Genomic DNA, 7,349 nt, shown 5'->3' on the forward strand with positions numbered 1-7,349 from the left:
AAGCTAGGGCGCTCTCCTAATTATAAACACATGTCTACTGATAAGAATTAATTACATAAATCTATGCTGAGATACCCCCTAACCATATTAAATGCATATTCATCACAAAATATAACTCCTCTGGTGAGATGTTGCGCAAGCAATAACAGTTTAACACACTAACTTTGCCAGATTTTGTACTGGCAGGTATAGGCAGCGGGGACCTTACATGCAAGGTCTTCTTCCTATTTCTTAAATAAGGTCTACTGATGGGATGTTATCATTTAAATATATGCTAGAATAACCCCTATTTATTCTAAGTGAATAATTTCTGCAAAATAACATTCTTCTCGGGAGATTTTGCGCATGCGCGGACACTGTTTCAGACATGCAGTACATGTGAATGAAAACTACACCACATAGCTTGCTGACGGACAGAAGGGTGGGAGACAGAGGAAAGACGACAGGGGAGATAGCTAAGGACGGTAGAAGAAGAAGGACGCTGAGCGAGGGACAAGGGCGGCAATGGGAACGGATGGGAGGGGGTGAAGTAGGAGTTTTGCGCCTTACAGGCTAGGGTAATGTCACGGATATGTTCAACTATGCGATCTTTAAGTTACGCTGTTTAGTGTCTCGCCTATGTATCTGGCCGCGGGGCATTTGCAACAGGAGATTTCGTAGATGAGGTTCGTGGAGATGCATGTGAAGGAGTGCGTGATGTATATTGTGTGAGAGAGGCGTGTCAGGCTGACATGAACTTTTCATCATGTTTGCCGACGACTGGCAGCATTTTTAAATCCATGGAGGGCGGGATGTGATGCTGTCTCAGGCTCTCTTCCAAACGAGATTTGTGAGTCTCGTACCTTTGAAGCTTATCCTTCAGGTTCCGCAGTTTGCGGAACAGATGCTCAGCTTCTTTGGGTACTCGTAACCCTGGTTCGTTTTTGTTGATATTAATCTAGATTGGAGATGTTGCAGCGTCTATCATTATAGAGATGTCAGTTGGGTTGACCCCATATACCTTTGCGCGGCTGCATGACTGGCGAGTCTTCTGTAGTTTTTCTTCTCTTCTTGTCGTGTTGCTGCGAAGAGGCAGGGATATTACTCGCGATCTCCCCTTGGTTTCGAGGGGAGGGTAAGTCTAAATCCATGAGTGTGGTGATAAGGGTGCTGCTGTACCCGGATCCATGGCATGCTGGGCCGTCCTCTGGTCTGGTGAATTTAAGGACATATGTGTAGAAGAGGCCTGAACAGCCTCTACGGGGCACAGTTCGACTGAGCTACCCCACGGGGATTGAGGTCGATGGTTTGTTGTTGCCATTCTAAATGTATATATAAAAAAAGTTTTGTTTAAGAAATTGCTACAAGAAGTTAGCAATGAACGACTAGTTTCGACTTGTGGTAGTCTTCGTCAGGTTAAAAGCGCTTAGCGCCCCCCAAACCACGTGGCACCCCCTTTCTGTACACGGCGCCCCCTTTCAGCGCCCCCTGAACACCCCGGCGCCCCCCTCGGCGCCACCTATTGGCGCCTCTCGTAGACAGGGACCTAGGGTATATAAGGAGGAAAAACACGCTGAAGAACACAGTTTTTTTCAGCTGTAAATAGTTAGAAGAACCTGACAAAGACTACCACAAGTCGAAACTAGTCGTTCATTGCTAACTGCGTGTAGCAATTTCTTAAACGAAACTTCTTCTTTTTTTATATATACATTTATAATGGCAACAACAAACCATCAAGCTAAATCCCCGTGAGGTAGCTCAGTCGAGCTGTGCCCCGTAGAGGCTGTCCAGGCCTCTTCTACACATATGTCATCCCCTCGTCTCCTACTTGAACTGGTTCCCGATCATCCAGTTTCTGCACCTTGCTGTAGCAGTGGTCAGCAACAGCGGGAGCTATATAACATCTTTCACACACCTCTAAAAGACAAGAAAAAAAATAATTATATTAACATGTTTTCTTGATGATTTCTTGATGATTATGGCGTGTTGATGAAGATATCTCAATGCTATCATTTCTGCAACAGACATTCTTATTTTCTTGGTTGTCTTTAACCTGAATTCTTGGTGCATAAAACATTTATGTATCATGTCTTCCATCTACTATAGGAAGTGTGTTCTATTTCAAGGCTTTGTGATGCATTGTCCATTGATGTGTATATAATTGTTGTCAAAATCAGTTTATTACGAATACAGAAATATAGTTTCTGAGACTGCGTGCTCTTGATTACTGTGCATACTGCCATTTTTATCGCATGTATTTAAATCATTAAAAAAAATTTAATACGTAAGTGTTTACCTCCTGTCTGTTCTCGTTTCAGAAGTCTTCTTGTAGGTGTTAAAACAGGTGTGGTGGATTAGGGACCTTGAATCTTGTCGGAATAGCAAAAGGAACCAGCTTCCGTTTTCCATCTTGCCGTTTCGCCTCGAACTGAGATTCCTCAAAATGTTCCTGATGCACATAAATTACATTATGCATATGACTAACACTAATACTAACCTAAAAGTCTTACATTAAAAAATATTGACATTATTGTAATTCCGTCTAACTTCTACGTGATGTAATGGTCAATTGACGCAATAGGACATTGTCATTGCATAAATATAGAATACAGAATCTGTATTCTATATAATATTATCTTGGTTCACTGTCATTGTTACTATTAGTTATGTAAACATGCTAATTGCAATGCTATTTTTAGTTGTACAAGCTTATCGGCCTTGTTGTCTCAAAATACCATTTAACTCATAGTTAAAGTTGTATGCAGGAAAAAATAAGGATGAATTTAAATTACATATTTTACACAGTTAAGAAATTTTGCTATGCTTGATGTTAACCATAGAAATAATAACAGGTGTGGTGGATTAGGGACCTTGAATCTTGTCGGAATAGCAAAAGGAACCAGCTTCCGTTTTCCATCTTGCCGTTTCGCCTCGAACTGAGATTCCTCAAAATGTTCCTGATGCACATAAATTACATTATGCATATGACTAACACTAATACTAACCTAAAAGTCTTACATTAAAAAATATTGACATTATTGTAATTCCGTCTAACTTCTACGTGATGTAATGGTCAATTGACGCAATAGGACAGTGTCATTGCATAGATATAGAATACAGAATCTGTATTCTATATCTTAGTTCATTGTCATTGTTACTGTTAGTTATGTAAACATGTTAATTGCAATGCTATTTTTAGTTGTACAAGCTTATCGGCCTTGTTGTCTCAAAATGCCATTTAACTTATAGTTGAAGTTGTATGCAGGAAAAAATAAGGATGAATTTAAATTACATATTTTACACAGTTAAGAAATTTTGCTATGCTTGATGTTAACCATAGAAATAATATAGATAGCCTATCTATATTATTTCTATGGGTCTACTGATGGAATGTTATCATAGAAATCTATGCTAGAATTACCCCTCTTCATTCTAAGTGCATAATTTCTGCAAAATAACATTCTTCTCGGGATATATTGCGCATGCGCGAACACCGTTTCAGACGTGCAGTACAGACGAATGAAAACTACACAATATAGCTTGCTGACGGAGAGAAGGGTGGGAGACAGAGGAAACGCGACAGGGGAGATAGCTGAGGGCCGTAAAAGAAGAAGGACGCGGAACGAGGGACAAGGGAGGCAATGGGAAAGGATGGGAGGGGGTGAAGTAGGAGTTTTGCGCCCTACAGGCTAGGGCGCTCTCCTAATTGTAAACACAGGTCTACTGATAAGAATTAATTACAGAAATCTATGCTCAGATACAACCTGACCATATTAAATGCATATTCATCACAAAATATAACTCCTCTGGTGAGATATTGCGCATGCAATAACACACTAACTTTGCCAGATTTTGTACTGGCAGGTATGTATAGGCAGCGGAGACCTTACATGCAAGGTCTTCTTCCTATTTCTTAAATGAGGTCTACTGATGGGATGTTATCATGTAAATCTATGCTAGAATAACCCCTCTTCATTCTAAGTGCATAATTTCTGCAAAATAACATTTGTTTCGGGAGATATTGCGCATGCGCGAACAACGTTTCAGACGTGCAGTACATGCAAATGAAAACAACACCACATAGCTTCCTGACGGAGAGAAGGGTGTGAGACTGAGGAAACGCGACAGGGGAGATAGCTGAGGGCCGTAGAAGAAAAAGGACGCTGAGCGAGGGACAAGGAAGGCAATACCAGAAGGATGGGGTGGAGTAGGAGTTTTGCACCCTACAAGCTAGGGCGCTCCCCTAATTATAAACACAAGTCTACTGATAAGAATTAATTACACAAATCTATGCTGAGATACCCCCTAACCATATTAAATGCATATTTATCACAAAATATAACTCCTCTGGTGAGATGTTCGCATGCAATAACACACTACCTTTGCCAGATTTTGTACTGGCAGGTATAGGCAGCAGGGATATAACATGCAAGGTCTTCTTCCTATTTCTTAAATGAGGTCTACTGATGGGATGTTATCATGTAAATCTATGCTAGAATAACACCTCTTCATTCTAAGTGAATAATTTTTGCAAAATAACATTCTTCTCGGGAGATATTGCGCATGCGCGAACACTGTTTCAGACATGCAGTACAGACGAATGAAAACTACACCACATAGCTTGCTGACGGAAAGAAGGGTGGGAGACAGAGGAAAGGCGACAGGGGAGATAGCTGAGGGCCGTAGAAGAAGAAGGACGCTGAGCGAGGAGCAAGGGAGGCAATGGCGGAAAGATAGGGGGTAGGAGTTTTGCACCCTACAAGCTAGGGAGCTCGCCTAATTATAAACACAAGTCTACTGATAAGAATTAATTACATAAATCTATGCTGCGATACCCCCTAACCATATTAAATGCATATTCATCACAAAATATAACTCCGCTGGTGAGATGTTGCGCATGCAATAACACATTAACTTTGCCAGATTTTGTACTGGCAGGTATAGGCAGCGGGGACCTTACATGCAAGGTATTTTTCTATTTCTTAAGTGAGGTCTACTGATGGGATGTTATCATGTAAATCTATGCTAGAATAACCCCTCTTCATTCTAAGTGCATAATTTCTGCAAAATAACATTCTTTGCGGGAGATATTGCGCATGCGTAAACACCGTTTCAGACATGCAGTACAGACGAATGAAAACTACACCATATAGCTTGCTGACGGAGAGAAGGGTGGAAGACAGAGGAAACGCGACAGGGGAGATAGCTGAGGGCCGTAGAAGAAGAAGGACGCTGAGCGAGGGACAAAGGAGGCAATGGCGGAAGGATGAAGGGGGGGGGGAGTAGGAGTTTTGCACCCTACAAGCTAAGGCGCTTCCCTAATTATAAACACAAGCCTACTGATAACAATTAATTACATAAATCTATGCTGAGATACCCCTAACCATATTAAATGCATATTCATCACAAAATATAACTCCTCTGGTGAGATATTGCGCAGGCAATAACACACTAACTTTGCCGGATTTTGTACTGGCAGGTATAGGCAGCGGGGACCTTACATGCAAGGTCTTCTTCCTATTTCTTAAGTGAGGTCTACTGATGGAATGTTATCATGTAAATCTATGCTAGAATAACCGCTCTTCATTCTAAGTAAAAAAAAATTCTGCAAAATAACATCCTTCTCGGGAGATATTGCGCATGCGCGAACACCGTTTCAGACGTGCAGTACAGACGAATGAAAACTACACCACATAGCTTGCTGACGGATATAGAAGAGTGGGAGACAGAGGAAACGCGACAGGGGAGATAGCAGAGGGCCGTAGAAGAAGGACGCAGAGCGAGGAACAAGGGAGGCAATGGGGTAGGATGGGAGGGGGTGAAGTAGGAGTTTTGCGCCCTACAGGCTAGGGCGCTCTCCTAATTATAAACACAAGTCTACTGATAAGAATTAATTACATAAATCTATGCTCAGATACCCCCTGGCCATATTAAATGCATATTCATTGCAGAATATAACTCCTCTGGTGAGATATTGCGCATTCAATAACACACTACCTTTGCCAGATTTTGTACTGGCAGGTATACGCAGCGGGGACCTTAGTCACCTTACATGTCTTTTTCTATTTCTTAAGTGAGGTCTATACTGATGGGATGTTATCATGTAAATCTATGCTAGCATAACACCTCTTTATTCTAAGTGAATAATTCTGACTAGGACAATTCTCTTTTTAGTATTTTAGTTATAGTGTTTTATTTAGTAAATTTTTTATTTTTATTTTTACTTTCGGATCAACAGGGGGCCATGGCCCCCTTTGCCCCCCCCCTAACTACGCCGCTGAACATAGCTCTAGAACTATAGCCCATCGCTCTGCCACAGAAGCCTTGGCAGAGCGAAGGGCTATATAGTTCTAGAGTTACATCTAACACCGTTCATCGCTGGTTAACGTTAATTTTTCTCCTAGTCCAATTGCCTTCCGATAGAACTAGTGATCGTGATTTTGACTGCCTATGCAAATCTACGGGATAGTACCGTGTACGTGTGTTTACATTACTGTAGGCCTATAGTTAGAGGCATTTTAACTTAGCAATGCTGCTCCAATCTGCATCGCGTTACCGCACGCATTTATCTTTTTAATTTTATAAAAAATAGAGACTGTACGTCGGCCTGTACATTGAACCTCAACGTGATGTAAATTCCAATCCAAAAGAAGCCGGAAGAGTTTGCATACAATGATTTAAAATGAACAGCGGCCGACAATAGCTGTGCGCAATGCGGGGGGTTGCGATTGAACTCGCTGAAACAAAATTGGTTACTTTGGCCATATTTCAACGTTCTACGGTAGTCGTATCACTGCAGCTTCGTAATCCTAAGAAAATGTTTTAGCGGTTTCCTACCTTAATTGGCGAAGGTGTTGCTGGTCGTATCCAGCAGTGCGGACGCGTTAAAATTACATTTGAACACAACATTTCGTAATACCTCGCAGCTGAATTCAATATGAAGGCGAGATCATGAAGGCACGCAAAAATGCTTGTACATTTCTAGATGGTATGCGGGCATCACGTGAGCAAGGAGCTACATATACCTATATATGGTAACCAAACGAAAACAATGTGTCGTTTATGTATTTGTGGGGCGGACGGGGAGGATTTAAACTAGGAATTAATGTCAAGTAATGTGCATTTTGTAGGTTTAATAAATCAACGTTAAATCAGTTTTCTTCAGAGATTTATATCTCATTATCTGAACGGTGAAAACACGCTGTCACATGAATCGAGATGACCACGCTCGCTTGCACACACACACACACACACACACACACACACACACACACACACACACACACACACACACACACACACACACACACACACACACACACACACACACACACACACACACACACACACACACACACACACACACACAC

Source organism: Priapulus caudatus, unplaced genomic scaffold, assembly GCF_000485595.1.
Source record: "Priapulus caudatus unplaced genomic scaffold, Priapulus_caudatus-5.0.1 Scaffold1034, whole genome shotgun sequence".
In the NCBI taxonomy this organism is placed as follows: Eukaryota; Metazoa; Priapulida; class Priapulimorpha; order Priapulimorphida; family Priapulidae; genus Priapulus; species Priapulus caudatus.